Here is a 16,969-nt window from a genome sequence, read left to right as displayed (position 1 = left end):
TATACCCATGCGATTTGATTCTAGCAAATGTACTGCATTCTGTGACCTGCTTTTGGGGTGCTGTTAACTTATAATTGACACTTGCAGCAGATCACGTGAACGATTGCTGTGCAGTATGGGAAATGCAGCGATTCCTGTGCGTTTATTGCATCCGTGTGAACCGAGCCTCAAGGTGCAGTTTAGAATGTAAGAGCTTTAGTATATAATCTCCGATTATGACAAGTAAAGTGCACTTGTGCCCGAACCCTGTACAATAAAGTATTTTCATATACTGAACAAGCAATAAAAACACTTTAACCCTTTTACTGCCACCACACATATTACGGTGCTGCAGTATCAGGATGTAAACAATTTACAGCCATAGTTTGTTTACCATGTGAAGAGCCAGTTTCTGGCAATTAACTCTTCAACATCCAGAATCTGGGCACAGGTTCACATTAAAACTGTTTTGTCATTTTTGACTGTAAGGCCCCATTAACACGGGCAACAATCCAGTTTATCTCAGCAGGGGATCTGTTCGCTGATCTCCTGCTAAGCTGAGCAATGCGGCCGGATGACAGGTCAAAGTCCGTTATGCAAAGTGGACATGGACACAGCCTGCTCTGCTCTATGGGCAGTCAGATGTAAACGGACTGTCTGTCCATTTACACCCAACCGGCCTCCGATCCGATCCAATCCAGCCAGACGGAGGGGAACAGATACCTTTCCGCTTGTTTTTGCCAGATCAGATTGGTGGTAGCTAGGTGTAAACAGACAAAAGCTTGTTTACATCTGACTTCCCATAGTGGAGAATGGAGGGTCTGATCAGGTCCACCTGAAAAATGGAGAGGTGGACCCGATCAGACCTAGGGTAAAAGGGACCTTAATATTTGTTTCAACACTTAATTGCATATAAAAAGAAGCCAGTGTACAGACTTCAGTGACCCGCAGCAATCGGTCAGATGGCGGTTTTACAAATGTAATTTGTTGATGGGGGATATTGTACTCTGCATAGTTTGCACTATTTTCATGAATAAGCTCCTAATCTAACTTTGTTCTTGTAAATTTGACTTCAGTTTTCTAATAAATACACTTTATATTTGGAGGTTTCCAAATCTGTAAATCAGCAAACATGGCTCACTGTATTTTTTACGTATGAAATTATTACTTTTTTTTCCTTGATTTTACTAGAGAATAAATTCCTTCTTTGCCTGCACCTCTGATTTATATTCCCTTAATTCATCCTCTGTTGATTCATGTATTGCAGTCTTCCCTACACCACATACTGTATATTACAACTCTGCATCCCTCTTACACTGTGTAATTGTATGTCAATGAGACTGATGTATCGGCACCGCTGTTTGCTGTCACTGTTGCAACAGTCTGACATACTCTGCTGCTGCATGTACAGCACATACCTCGATATATCATTAAAATCACATCATTACTGTTTTCTCCCTTTCCTTTTGTCTCGCTTTTCAAAAAGCAGAAGTCTCTAGCAGACCCCGGCTAATAGGGCCTAGCAGGGAAAGCGTTAAAGCTAGTTAATGCAACTCTTTAGAGACTTTGCTCCAGGCCTGAATTGCTTGCATAATTACCTGAAATGCACATTACTGCCAGACCTGCCCCCCACTGCATATAATTCTTCTTCTAGCTGTCTCCAGCAGCTAAAATCCCTCCACCTCCCTCTCTCCGACGCTCACTTTAAAATGGCGCAGACGGCTCGGAACTGGGAACATTTACAGACATTAATCCGTCGATAATAAAAGGGGTGTGGGGATTCCTTTCCAAGCCACGAGGCTGGAAAAAGTTCACGCTGATTCTACAGAACGACAGATTTTGCCTGAAGTTGCATCACCAAATTTTCCCTTTATCTAATATATCGTGGCCTTGCTCATTCACGTCTCTACTGAATTGAATTAAAGTTTGTTTTTATAGATGTCTTGGTGCAGTCGATAAACAAGGGGCCATGGAACATTAGAGTAGGCTTGTGTATTGCAGAGGGTCCTGGTGTGAGAAATGTGGGCATGCGTTGGGGTATTATTTTCAGGAAAGTGAAACGAACTGAAGATAGATTAAGTTTCCATTGCATTCTCAGTCGGGAGCAGCCTTTGAAGCTAGAGGGGTAATGGGAGTTACAGCAGTCTGGATGGTCACTTGGACACTGTAAGACCCCATTCACACTATTAGATTTTCTTGAGATTTTTGTCTTCAGATTTACCAAAACCATGTAATATTCGGTCAAACCTTAAAGTGGAGTTCCACCCAAAAATGGAACTTCCGTTTTAAGTATTTGTGACCTCCTGACATGCCACATTTGGTATGCAATTTTTTGGGGGGATAAGCGGGTACCCTGTTTTTACAGGCACCCAGCTCCCATTTCCTCCCCTGGCTCTGAAGCGCCAGAAGGAATTTCACATCTCCCCCCTCCCTCCCTGCAATCTTCTGGGATATGTCGCAGATCCCAGAAGATTGCCCAGCCATTCACAACGTGAAGCCACAGCCAGGCGCCCACAGTTATAATGCCGGTGCCTTGGAGAGGAGGGGGGCTTCATATGCCCCCATCGCTGGACCATGGGTCATGTGAGTGTCTGATTATAAAGTCAGCAGCTACATTTTTTGTAGCTGCTGACATTTTAATGGATGGAACTCCGCTTTAAGAGTTTCAATTTGTATGCAATCAGGCAGGCCCTTACACTACATGGTTTTGGTAAATCTGAAGACAAAAATCTGCAGAAAATCTAATAGTGTGTATGGGTTTTCAGAGCTTGGTATGTGGCTGGTACACAGTCTTACAATTAACTATCAAATGTTTCCACTACCTTTATTTCAGTGTTAATATTCTACTGCCCTATGTAGAGTCAGGCTCCAATTATTAGCATAAAGGGCAGCACAGTGGCTTAGTGGGTAGCAGTTCTGCCTTGCAGCACTGGGGTCCTTGGCTTAAGTTCCTGTAAGGATGCTAACTACATGGAGTTTGCATGTTCTCCATGTGCTGGTATGGGTTTCCTCCGGGTACCTTGGTTTCTTCCCACACGCCAAAGAAATGCTGGTAGGTTAATTGGTTTCTGTCTTTTAGTGTAATATTCTATTGAGTGCTCCCATGATTGCTGCCTCACCTTCTGCCCCAAAAGCAGATAAAGGCTTTTTGGTTCTCAATGGGAGTGCTATAGAAATATAAATACATTAAACAAAATAATTAACTAAAGTGCAATGCATGATGTTCACTTGTCTTACAGAATTAAGCTGCCCACATACTGCTTAAATTTGATCCATGGGTTGTCCTATTGGAACCACCCGGATCAACACAAGTATGTTTCAAAATTAAAAGGGCCAGGTAGAAAACTGTGGGTCAAACAGTGACTATATCCATTGAGAATCATTGTTTAGGTGACTGCAGTCCCTAGTTGACTATTCAGGCAGCCGTGCATACTGCGGCTGTCTGAATACAATAGCCAACAGTGTCGATTCCTCTTGATTAATTTGTCTTGTTCAGTCCGTGGGCTGAAAAAGAGAAAACTATGCATGTATGGCTAACCTTATATACACATGTGATAATGGCATTTGCTATAAGCCATAGGTGACCATATTTATGTTCATTATAAATCCACATTTGGTTTCCCTGGAGATGCACACTTAGTTCAAATTGAGCAGAGAAGAATGCAGACCACAGTCCTGTCCAGACCCATCTGTGGTGTGGTCTGCATTCTCGATTGCATGGATGTGTGCCAGAAATAGGGTCATGTTGTGGTTACATACTGTACAGTATCCACATTTTTTCCATCCCTTCCTATACAGGAAAACTATAACATGAATATCTTCAGTACACATGTTGCTCATACCACATGTCGCAGCTGACAACCTCATATCTATGGTAGGTTTCTAATCTTACCAGCTGCCCACTGTTGGCTACTGACCTTACAAGTTTATGGAGCTCTCAGCTTGCCCCTAGGGTACACAGAACGTATGGTAGATGCACGAAGGATCGCCCTTACAGATCTGCGGCCACCTTTTGGCAGGCAGATCTTTCCTTTTTCTGCACTAAAAAGGGAAGGATCCTTCCAGTGTACTCCAGTGGCATACCAGCAGCGACAGGGATAACAGACATAATAACATCTTCCATTTAAATGAAATGAACCAATAGAAAGTTTGGGTTTAAAGCTTAAAGATCCTAGTGATTAAAATACAAGATAAAAGATCGGTCCATTATCTTCCACATCGCAGAAGTTGTTGTGATGCAACTGAAAATTAGGTGCATATACCCATGTGTTAATATGCGTAGCGGTAACCCACACTATTTTAAACCAGACAGGTTCCGTAATATAAACTGTTGCATTGTGTAAACATTTGTATTTAGTCTATGGAAAAGGGGCACACTGTTGACACCCATAGCATCAGTTTATGGGGGGGGCTTGGATAAGGTGCTCTAAGGGTTGGTCATACTCCATATTCCCATCGCACACGTTCCTGGACAAGCTCTAAAGGATTTGGGTGCTGCAGCAATAGCCAGCTGGGAACTGGTTCAGAAAGTCACAATAGAGACATTTGCCAGCACACCATGGATCGACAGGGTAGTGTCCAAACAGATTTTATTGCATGATCACAACACAAAGCAGTGCTTTGTGTTGTGATCATGCAATAAAATCCAATTGGACGCTACCCTGTCGATCCATGGTGTGCTGGCAAATGTCTCTTAAGGGTTGGCCAAACACTACTAGATTTCTTTTGTTCGGGCTGCAGGCTGAACAAATTAAATTTAACAAATTCTTCCATAAACACTAATGGTGATAATAGGCTAACCCCCCCCCAGCAGGCTATTTTTTATTTTGACAGCCGCTAACACTGGCTGTCAAAATAACTGAACAATACCTGCAGCTGATTGGCTGCCAGTGCTGTTCCAACAATAATTTTCAATCCGGCTCCTCTGAAATAATTTGATCAACTTTTGTTGATCAGGCAGGGCCATCCACTGATAAAGTAGCAGCTTTGCCTTCCCCCATTTCTTTTCTTGACATTGATAAAGACTGCAGTAACTACAGGTAATCCATTCTGGCCGTACTATCGTAACTTGGTACATTAGACACCATCTCCCTCCAAGTGCAGGGGGTGGTGGCAGGTACACATCTGTGACTACAAGTTCTAGCCCCCTGGTTTAGTGCAGGAGCAGGAAGGTTGTAACTGGGTCCCTTGGACATCCACCAGGCCCAAGGCTAATGCCTAGCTTGCCTTGTGGATGGCCCGAGATCAGCCCGGTGTCTATAGATTCCTTAATAGCAAACGAAGGCCTGCAGTTTCCTTAGCCTTAGCTTAACCCTAGGAATATTTCCTGTGAAAAGAGAATGGAAATGACTGGTTAGTTTCCTTGTTGTGCTGGGGATTACAGTCAGCAGATAAGTAAACTAGCAGACGGGTTTCTGTTAACAGTTGCATTGCTTGATTATAATGGCAGGCATCATCATTTGTCTAGCAATGGATTCCTGTAATAGACAGCACAATGTTCTTCGTAGAAGAGGGTGAAATGGACCGCCATAGAGGCCTGCTGTCACAATTGAGCTGAATGCAGAGGCAATAGTCAGGTTGAGTAAGTTCCTGAACATGAGAGGTTAAAAGGCAGGAGGCTGGGCAGACCTCCCAATCACAGACACATAGCGGGGAGCAGCGGTTATGACACAGCTTATACTTCAGTTGCGTTCGCTTTTCCGCTGCACGTATTGTGCTGTGAGCGAGCTGCCTGCAACCCATTGCTAACCACATCTCTGTGCCTGGTGTGAGGGAGACATCTTTTTCCACATGCTTGGCTGGATGCTTATTATAGTTTGTTTGTGTGGAGCAGGCTGGGACTTTTTAGAGGATTGAGAACACATTTACGCTGTTGCATTTTAACGCACATGATGCAGTGCTCTAAAACATGTGTCCAGCTCCTCCATAATAAAAATTATGCCTGTTTGCATCTCATTGCAATGCATTTTGAAAAATATGACCTTCTTTTCTATATATTTTATGCATTGGGAGACCCATAGAAGTCACTGGCAACACATGAAAAAGCTTAAAACAAGTTTTGCATTGGCAAGCGGTATTAACAAGCCTTGGTCAAAGGCTGTTAACCCTATCCACCCCAAAATCAAAAATGCATCAAAACGCATGATAACCTACAAAAGATAAACACAGTGACGCAAGGCAACTTATCTGCCTAACACTACAAAGAAATGCACCTCTATGCACATGCATAGACATTAAAGTGTTTGTATACCCAGAAAAAAAAAACCTATAAGGCAAAGGCATAATGAGCTAGTATGCACAATTATGAAATACTTACCTTAGAACGAAGCCCCTGCACTGTCTCTCAGTCACCACCGAGGGAGCTGACATTTTGCCTCGTTGATTCTTCCGGGTTTGCGGCTCCGGTGCTGTTAGTGGGCGGAGCCACAATGACATCATGCATGCGCGTGGGAGCCCTCCATTCCAGCAAGTTCCTGCATGATTTGCTGGACCTTCGAACTGCGCATGCGCCACTGACGTCAACGGCTGCATGCAAGGTGAATATATCCTAAACCGCTTTTTTATAGGCTTACCTGTAGGTAAAAATGTGCTAAAGGGGTATACAACCACTTTATTGGGCCATTAATGAAATGTGTGTCTATAAGGGTTCTCAATAATGGCCTGTACACACCATCCAAAAATCGGATGACAGATTGTCCAGTTTTTTTTTTTTTTGTATGCTTCATCGCATTTCGAAAATAGAGAGGTTACTAAAGTTATGAAAATTCTCGTACGACAGAATAAAAAATTGCAAATGATGTCATGTGTTGTAGTGTATTTCTATTGTGTTTTCAGATGACAACTGTACTGATTAAATGAAAATCGTACAATCCGGTGTCATACGACAACATTTTTTGTGTTTGTCCTATCGGATGAATTTTCATGCTCTCGAAAGCTCTGTACTGACGATCTGATTATCGTACGATCGCTTCAAAAGTGTTTTTTTTTTTTTTTTCAGCCTGATTTTCGGATCGTGTGTACAGGCTGTTATGTGTGACAACTATGTATAGATGCTATGGTCACATGGTGAAAACTTGGTTGATTTTTTACCATGTTGACAAAGGTCATCGTAAAATCACAACCACTTTTAGTGATCAGTTCATTGCTGTATTACTGCACCACAGCATGGCCCAATTGTCATTTCCGTATCAGTTCATGCAGGTGCATGACTTTATGTTATAGGGCCCCATTGCAAAACCATTAAAGTATAGCTAAACCCAAGAGCATCTGGCGATCCTCTCACTAACACAATTCTTGTCCTATGGTGACAACAGTCACTCACCATACAGACAGAACCACAAAAACACCCCCTAAAGTCTACAATTAGGAGGGGAAGGATTCTACGGTACTCCGAAATATACAAACTTAAAAAAATGCAACAAAGGCAGAGAGCACAGAAAGTTATCAGCTGACAAGATTATTGGAAGGATCAACAGGTTTTTTTTGTACTTATCAAACAAATATAACAAAACACTTTCAAAAGTATATTTAACCATTTGCCAACTGTATAACTTAGATATACGGTGGCAAAGTGGCATGGCTGGGCCGAATCACGTACCTAGTATGTGATCCGACACTTCTGGATCTGATGCGTGCTGCCGGTGACTCACTCCTGCTGTGTGTACCGCAGACTCGATGTCCACCGGCACCCATGATTGCTGACAGTACACAAACACTCGCTTGGAACACATTTGATTGCCCCTGATGTTAAGCCCTTCCCAGCCAGTTTCATTAGCACAGTAACTGCACATTTTTTAGCACTGATATCAATGCATGTCCAGGAAAGTGCTCAGAGCTGGGGCACACTGCCCTTAAAAAGTGTCTTTCTCCTTCCTAGCTGTTGTTGAAAAGGCCCACGGCAGAGGGACTGAATTTTGGACCTGATAGCTAGGGTTAGGAAGCACCTAGGAACATGGGTCCAAGTACTACATGTACTTTGTCCCATGAGGCCTAGAACAGTTAAAAAATAATGATGGATCTTCTAAAAGCTGTTATGCCATAGGAGGCATTGAAAGGCTAATTTAGAAAAATAAGTCCTGTATATTTCCAGTGTTGAAAAAAGGATAAAAATTGACCGAAGATATAAAAGCAAATAGATCCTTGTCACTTTAATAAATTAAATTAAATCACATATCGGACATAATGTACAATCTAATATGTTCTCCAGCTCTAGACTCATGAAGGCACATGTAAGCTTTTTGCCTTTAATTATTCTACAATATATACTGTTTAGCAATACCTTCGCATTAGGAAAGTTTGTTTTCTTGATTGGAGGCTTAGCTGGATACAATGCTAACCTAATAAAAAGGGCATAGCAACAGCCAGTTTTCAGTCATCCTACATTTCCTGTGTTTTTTTTTAACCGCAATAGGTATTCTACACAAGCTCGCAGATTTTTAAACGCCAATTGTGTTGATCAGTTTTCACCGTCTTACTATACAACAATTCAGTTGCTTTGTGTTAATGCTCTAGTGTTCATGGCTCCTGCAGACTGGAATGAGATTGTTAATTAAAGGCCCTTTCACAAGTTTATCTCTGTGTTCTAGTACATCTGAGATTAATCTTGTTGTGGTGTTTCCCAGATGCTTAAAGATTTCCTACATGGGCGATTCCTTTGTTTTGCTACCCTTGCATGCTTTCAAAAAGGTCCATTCTTACCACAACGCAGTGCGCTTCAATGCACAGGTTTGATGTGTGTTGCATCAGACAGATCATTCGAACATTTTAAAATTCCTTCTCTTTTTTTTTAAACAAAGTGAACCACAACACGCAGAGCATTTGTTTTGTGGTATGCTCTAGTGCAAATGCACTTTATACTGCATGTGTACTGGGTTCAATTAACAATTAATGGCAACACATGCATACATTGTGTCGCCAGTGTCACTGCGACGGGCCTTATAACTGCTCCTCAACTTACAAAGAGCAAGAGAAAACATTTACCAGCACTGGCAATCCCCGATCACACAACAGCATGATCACAGAACGACATTGGCTTTTAATATTATTATTACAGGTACTTGCATAGCGCTGTCAATTTACGCAGCGCTTTACACATATACATTACATTTACACATTCACATCAGTCCCTGCTCTCAAGGAGCTTACAATCTAAGGTCCCTAACTCACATTCATATATACGCATACTAGGGCCAATGTAGACAGGAGACAATTAACCTACCAGCATGTCTTTGAAGTGTGGGAGGAATCCAGAGTACCCGGAAGAAACCCGTCTTCTGTGAGAACTGTTATTCACTGATTATTCTAACCCTATAGCTATTCTCTAATGCTAGATATTACTATGAGATGAAGATCAAGTCAAGTCAAACTTTATTGTCTTTCCACTACACGTAAGAACATACAGTAGAACGAAATGTCGTATCTCACGACAATAGCTGGGATAAGGAGAGAGAGCACCGCCAAAACCCTCATCCAATATTGAGGAAAACAATTAGTTGGACATATTGGGATGACCCCACTGTCACAACACAATAGCGCAGCAGGGGGGGTGGCTGTACTAATGTCGGATTGTTAGTACAACAGCTCCGACCTAAGCTTTTTTTTTTTTTTCATTCAGCCTGCTGCGTTGAACAAAAAAAAATAAAAAATTAGCAGTGTGTAGTAGACTTTAGTTACTTTGACTAGCCATAGGCTTATAGTTATCTCTACAAGTATGATGGGTGAGAAAATATCTGCAAGTCATCTGTAGGACTGAGAGTAACCACTGTTTCCCCAGGAGCTCACCCAAATGACTGAAATGGAGCACCCGTGGTAATGAGAGAGAGATTGACAAGTTTATAGAGATTGGAAAGTATCTATGCATTTATTGTCAAAAGCACACTATTATCACTTACATCAAATGTAAAATCTGTTTTTTATGGCCAGTCATAGTAATTCATAATACTTTCTATTGTTTAATTTCCCCTATAGGTTGATGGTATGAAATTGTTTCGGGCCGGAAGAAGTTTAGTGGACTGAGTTCTAGATATTGGCTTTAAGCGCCAGACTTGGTAAGTACAAAAGACATTAGGTCCCTAATTTGTGTATGATCTTGTTGTCTATAAAATTGAAGAAGGACTCTAACCCAATGTAAAAGCAGACGCTTGGAATGGGCATACAACTCCTATGCAGTTCAGGACCTGGCAATTGAAAATGGTCATGTCCATGCCCACCTTCACCACTGCATCCTACTGGCAAAGAAAAAATAAGACTCTTCTAAAGCATGGTATCAAAGCTATTTTTCTGATTCAGGAGTGTTCTGATGTAGGATACACAGTGAAAGATTCAAATCTCTACATTTATGAATGCATGTTTGAGGCACAGGAAAACCATTAAAATTTGTGTTTTTTTCAGACTAATTCATTTTTTTTTTTTTTAAGTACAAGGAGCAAAGTGCTAAGCTTAAAGTACAGTATCTATAGTATCATAATAGTCTTGTACCGTTGTTAAGTAAATTCTGGTTGGTTGCAATGGTTTTTCTGGACTTAATTCCTTGTGATGCTTATCGAATGAGGTTAAAGCTAATCTTCAGGCAGTAAATTCAATAAAAAACAAACATGGAAAGATATATTAAGTGCAAGCAGCCCATAGATGACTCAATTTTCTTTCCTTCCACCGTGGGTGGAAGGAAAGAAAATCACACAAATCCCCCATCAAAACAGTCAGCCTTTGCGGCCAGCAGAATACAATGATTACTGCTAGTGGCTTTAGCTGCTGGCAGTAATTGAAAGTAAAAAAATCTGACAGGCTGGTTGAACCCAAGTCAGTCGATGGATCAGCTTGGGTACAATCAGCCTGCCCATACATGGATCAAATCTCGCCCGGTCCCTGCTGATCTGGCTGGATTTCCATCCATGCATGGCTGGCTTAAGTCACTGGTTTGCATCAAATACTTAGCATGTATGTGTTCTGGGCCAGTGACTCAGAAGGTATTGACGCCATTAGCCTTATCATAAGTATCCTCTTAAAATATTGAGATCACCAATAAATTGTTTTTGCCATGGCATGGTTTGAATGGTGTGCATGAAAAATAACATGGATAGGGTCAGTTTCTGTGGAAGTAGAACATACACATTGGGTATACCTCTTGAGGAGTTGAGAGGAAAAGTGCTAAAGGTCAAGCATTGTTTTTGTATATGAAATTCCAATATTTGGTGAAAGGGAGCAAGTCTGTTCATTACCCACCACCACATGTCCTAATACCCCTTTCACACCGAGAGCATTTTGCAGACGATATAGCGTTAAAAATAGCGCCTGCAATCCACCCTCAAACAGCTGCTCCATTGTCTCCAGTGTGAAAACCCGAGGGCTTTCACGCTGGAGTGGTGCGCTGGCAGGACGTCAGGAAAAGTCCTGCCATCAGCTTCTTTGGAGCGGTGAAGGAGCAATGTGTTTACTGCTCCTCCACAACTCCTGCCTATTGAAATCAATGGCGCATCGCGGCCATACCACCGGCAAAACGCCATTGTGGGCGGTTTTAACCCTTTCTTGGCTGCTAGTGGGGGTTAAAAGCGCTAATGGCCGGAATGCACAGCAAATCCAACGGTAAAACGCCACTAAAAATATTGGCGTTTTACCGCCGACAATATGGGGGGCACTGTGTGAAAGGGGTCTAAGAGGCAGCTGTAAGGTAGGACTTGGGGTTTTGGGTGAACAAAGGGTGAACCTTCTTTGAGCTGCTTCTCTTACGTTTTTGTGAGTTGGAGCCTTTAGCACCCATAAACATGTAGTAGCTTACACCTGTCAATCCAGGCCTAAAATGACAGCTGGTGGTTTATAAAGTTTTCTTTCACTTGCTTTGGACTGATGGTTGGTAAAGTCATTGTGGAACCTGGGTAGGCACACAGTTCTGAACTTGGCAAGCTATACATTGAATTTAGCTGATTATCCATGGCTATAGTTTAAAGAAGGATGTTTGAGTTGTTGACATGAGGACACTGGAGGGAAATGTAGATGGTAGACAACTCTGAAATGGCAAACCTGACAAAATATTACACTTTCATAGACACTGCTGCATTGCTGGACAGTTACTCCATGTTAAGCTTGCTATAGATGGATTGAAATGTGGCTGGATTCGCGGGGACCAGCCAAAATCTTGATCCATGTGTGGCCACCCCTACTTGACAAAAGTCAGTTGTTATCAACTTCTGTTGAAGGAGAATTATGGAAATCTTTCCCCGACTCTGACCATGGAGAGTCCCGCTGTCAGAATACAATGTCCCGGTGGGGTATTTTTCCATCTCCCTCACTTGTGTGGATGGAAGGATCTGTTCATTTTGTTTCATTCAGCCGGCTGACTAACGGCAAAACCAATCGAACCATTAATGACCAACTTTACTTTTCGTGTGCTTCATACCACCATCCCATTAAGACAACTCTAATAAGTTACATTCAGAAATAGGGTACATCTAATAAATAAAATATTCTAGTGCAGGCCTTCATTTCTTGGTTCGTCCTTGGAAAGCATGAACAACAGACAAGCATATCTCTGCCTTTTTTGTTACAAAACCCTTGTTTATATTTTGTTTTGTGACATTTGGAATTACTGTGCACACTAACCACCAGCGGTCTAAGGTTCTGAAAGTTGAAAAGAATTTGCGTATTACGCACAGAGAAGTGGCAGCAGATCTTTACAGCTCTTGTTGTGGGATCTCAGCCTTTTCCCGCACACGTCTCGGAACTTATCCAGGCTTTTAACAACATGCATTCCCCTGGCTGGGAACAGCTTTGCAACAACAAGCTACGAAAACGCCTCTTTCAGGACAGATGGCAGACTATTTCCGTTCAATCATAGCCTGTTACGCTGCATCTACTCTGCTAGCATGCTGAATATTCCCCGTGATTGTTCATCTGTCCTACAACCCTTTTTTCTGCCAGAGAGGCCTGGAATGTATGGTAGGGTAATGTTCTCATACTGCCTCTGACAACACTGAATTAACCATATAGTTGCTTTTAGTGTTTTTTTTTTCACCCATTTTTCATCAGGCCACGCAGTGTTAATCTATGCTATAGTAGGTTGAAGGAAACATGCTTAGTACAATCAACTATCCATTAGAGGAAACAAATGAACTGAGAGCATGTTTATTAAATCAGCACTACGCACATCAATGTAATGCTGTTCGTACTTATACCTAGGATTTCAACAGTTTTCTACATATTTACCAGGAAAGATTTCAGGATCTGAAAAAAAAAGAATAACAAATAAAATCGTCATTCGAGAGGAAGTAGATAAATACAGGCAAAAGCTTTTTTTTTATTCCCCCCCCCCCCATAGAAAATATAGTATGTTGATTCTGGTTGCAAAAATATCCCCATATTTTAATAGATTCTAAATAACAATTGTATCAGGCAGGGCTTGACAAATTTTGCTTTAAATCTAAGAGCCACCTAAAAAAGTTAGGAGCCAGTTTTTTCTTAATTAACAAAGCTTTATTTAGCGTTACAAAGGAGGTCTGGTGCTAGAATTATTGCTCTTATTCCTGCATGCGCGATGATATGTAACGTGTATTGCAATTGACTATTTCAGCTGTAGGCGCCCCAAAGCCTGCATTTACATTTGTACGTGCGTATATGTAGGGGTGGAGGGGGCCTACATTTTTTTTGGGGGGGGGGGGTATTTTATGCGTTTGGGTGTAACTTTAGGTTTTGGGTTGAGTTTTTGGACACGTGGCGTCCCTGTGCATAAGGACCAACGCCATCTTGTCAGTTTGAAACCATCAGGAACTTTTCATATGACATGCTTGTTTATATCTACTACTGTGTGAGTATATAGATGTGGTTTTAATAAATTCAAACAGTTTTGTAATACTACACCATGAAGTGGTTTTGTTTTTACACCTTTAAACATGAGGAGTGATGCCTGGATCCATGCTGGAGCAGTCTGTGGTGGATTGATATTTGGGCGTTTTTTGATCACCTATAATCTAGTCATCCAGTTGTAAGGGTAAGGGCTCCTTCACACAGATGTGTCCGTGTACGGAGCCTGTTCTGCTCAGGGGGGGATTGCTCCGTCGATCGTTGCTGAGCAGGAACATGACAAGTCTGTCTCTGCACACTGCTCAGGGACGGACCTGTTAGAGCACCGCTCTCCCCTATGGGGGATCGGATGAAGACAGACCGTAGAGTCCGTCGTCACCTGATCCGGTCCGCAGACAGATGGAAAAGTAGGTTCTTCCTCTGTCACACTTTTTCAGATTGGAGCCGGTCGGATGTCAGCGGACATGTCACCGCTGACATCCGATGCTCTATAGAGGTCTATGGAGCGTCCGTTCAGGTCCACCTAAAAAAACTGACAGGCGGACATGAACGGACAGTCCGTGTGAAAGAGGCCTAAGAGGCTTGGCTTACTGTGGTGTTGGTGGAAGATCACTGCTCATCTTTTTAGTCAAGGTTCATTCACCTATCAGGTGCCTCTCTAGATTGATGGATGTTTGCTTTGCTTTTATGAAAATTTAAGCGCTGCATTTCTTTACTTTTATATTTAAAGAAAAACATTTTTTTCACTATTCTTTTTTTTTTTCATCACATGTGATGATTTTTTTTTTTGATGACAGGTTCTCTTTAATGAGACATCCAGGGTCTCAAGACCCTAGATGCCTCCCCTGTACTCCACTGAATGTAATGCAATGTACATCACACTGCAGTACATTCTTTCCCAGCCTTGACGTCATACACGTCACTTCCGGGTCAGTAACAAGAAGGGGAAGAGAGCGGGCTTTATTAAAAGAAGATTAATGGACTTGTATCCGTTCTCCTCCCTCCCTTCTACCCGGCGGCACCTACTATGCCGGACCCAGGCCCCGCATATGGCAAGCGGAGCCAATGATACATAGCAGGGGGAGTGTGGAAGCATTTGGGGGCAGCCCAGGTGCCAGGACGCAACTTCTAGTCACTATAGCGACCTGGTGCAAGGTCATGAGAGCTTGTTTTGCATCTTTACATACAGTAGACATCCTAAGGAAGTTTTAGTTTATGTAAGTTTTCCTTCTGGAAAATGTTCATAATCTCTAAATAAGAGGGATTTTGGAATACCCATTTGAGATACTATGTAGATGGAGGGGAGAGGATAATAGTGTAATATAGCCCAACTGAACTTTCAGTTTAAATCAGCTAAATACACTCACCGGCCACTTTATTAGGTACACATGTTCAAATGCATGGTAACACAAATTTCTAATCAGCCAATCGCATTGGCAGCAACTTAGTTACTTAGACTTTCTGAAGTTCAAACTGAGCATCAGAATGGGGAACAAAGCAGAATTAAGGGACTTTGAACGTGGCATGGTTGTTGGTATCAGACGGGCTGGTCTGAGTTTTTCAAAAACTGCTGATCTGCTGGGATTTGTATGCACACCCATCTCTAGGGTTTACAGAGAATGGTCCAAAAAAGAGAAAATATCCAGTGAGCATTAGTTGTGTGGACGAAAATGGCTTGTTAGTTGGCTTGTTAATGTTAGAGGTCAGAGGAGAATGGGCAGGGATGATAGAAGGGCAACAGTAGCTCAAATAACCACTTGTTACAACCAAGCTATGCCGAATACCATCTCTGAATGCACAACACATCGAACCTTGAAGCAGATGGGCTACAGCAGCAGAAGACAACACCGGGTGCCACTCCTGTTAGCTTAGAACAATAAACTGAGGCTACAATTTGCACAGGTTCACCAAAATTGGACAATAGAAGATTGGAAAAACGTTGCCTGGTCTGAGGAGTCTCAATTTCAGCTGCGACATTCAGATGGTAAGGTCAGAGTTTGGCGTAAACAACATGAAAGCATGGATCCATCCTGCCTTGTATCTACAGTTCAGGCTGGTGGTGGTGTAATTGTGTGCGGATATTTTCTTGGCACACTTTGGACCCTTTAGTATCAATTGAGCATTGTTTAAACACCACAGACTACCCGAGTATTGTTGCTGATCATGTCCATCCTTTTATGACTACAGTGTATCCATCTTCTGATGGCTCCTTCCAGCAGGATAATGCACCATGTCACAAAGCTCAAATCATCTCAAACTGGTTTATTGAATGTGACAATGTGTTCACTGTGCTCCAATGGCCTTCACACTCACCATATCTCAATCCAATAGAGCACCTTTGGGATGTGGTAGAACAGGAGATTCACATCACGGATGTGCAGCTGACAAATATGCAGCAACTATGTGATGCTATCATGTCAATATGAACCAAAATCTCTGAGGAATATTTCCAACACCTTGTTGAACCTATGGCACGAAAAATTAAGGCAGTTCTGAAGTCAAAAGGGGATCCAACCCGGTACTAGCAAGGTGTACCTAATAAAGTGGCCAGTGCGTGTAGCCATCCTAAGGAAGGTTGAGTTGATGTTTTCCTTCTGGAAAATGTTCATAATCTCTAAATAAGAGGGATTTTGGCATATCCATTTGAGATTCTATATAGATGGAGGGGAGATGATAGCAGTTTAGAAAACTGAACTTTCAGTTTAAATCAGCTAAATACAGGGCTTTTTTTCAAGGGGAACTTGGTGGAACTCAGTTCCACCACCTCTGGTTCAGACCCTTTGGTGTCTGCTCACACGCAATCACTTGTAAACACAGAACTCTGGTTTCTGTGTTTATAAGTGACAGCTCTGCACTCTGTATGTAATGCAATCCTGGTATTTAATGCCCCTTTAAGACCCTCCTACTGTTTTTGTGAAATGTAACTGAACACACCCACTGTTTGATGTGATTTGGAGGGTGTGTGTAGGGGGGGGTCTGGAGGGGTTTTGTGGGGCTGTGGTTAAGTTCTAGCACCTATTGTTTGAGAAAAAAAAGCCCTGGCTAAATATATTCCAGGTGCATTGAAACAAATGGTGTTCAAAGCCTTAACGGATCTCTTTAGAAGGCAGTCTCAACCTGAGTAGAAAAGAATGTCCCTTGCTAGCATGCTTCAGAGAAAGGGACCCTTGTTCTCTTTATGTAAGCAGCAGTCTCTCAG

General features: G+C 42.1%; 1 protein-coding gene across 3 annotated transcripts in view; it reads left to right on the top strand.

Moving 5' to 3' along the window:
- Positions 1-16,969, top strand: part of BCOR (BCL6 corepressor) — a 342,611-nt gene that overhangs the window by 221,805 nt on the left and 103,837 nt on the right. For all 3 annotated transcript variants that reach the window (XM_077480873.1, XM_077480871.1, XM_077480872.1), the window contains one exon: positions 9,946-10,025. The gene's annotated coding sequence lies outside the window, so the exon portion shown is untranslated. The remainder of the gene's footprint in view (positions 1-9,945; positions 10,026-16,969) is intronic.

The sequence above is a fragment of the Lithobates pipiens genome, unplaced genomic scaffold (genome assembly GCF_037356315.1).
Source record: "Lithobates pipiens isolate NorthernLeopardFrog02 unplaced genomic scaffold, aLitPip1_a1.2 Scaffold_16, whole genome shotgun sequence".
Lineage (NCBI taxonomy): Eukaryota > Metazoa > Chordata > Amphibia > Anura > Ranidae > Lithobates > Lithobates pipiens.
Note: the sequence above shows the minus strand (reverse complement) of the source record. Positions and strands in the feature narration are given on the sequence as shown.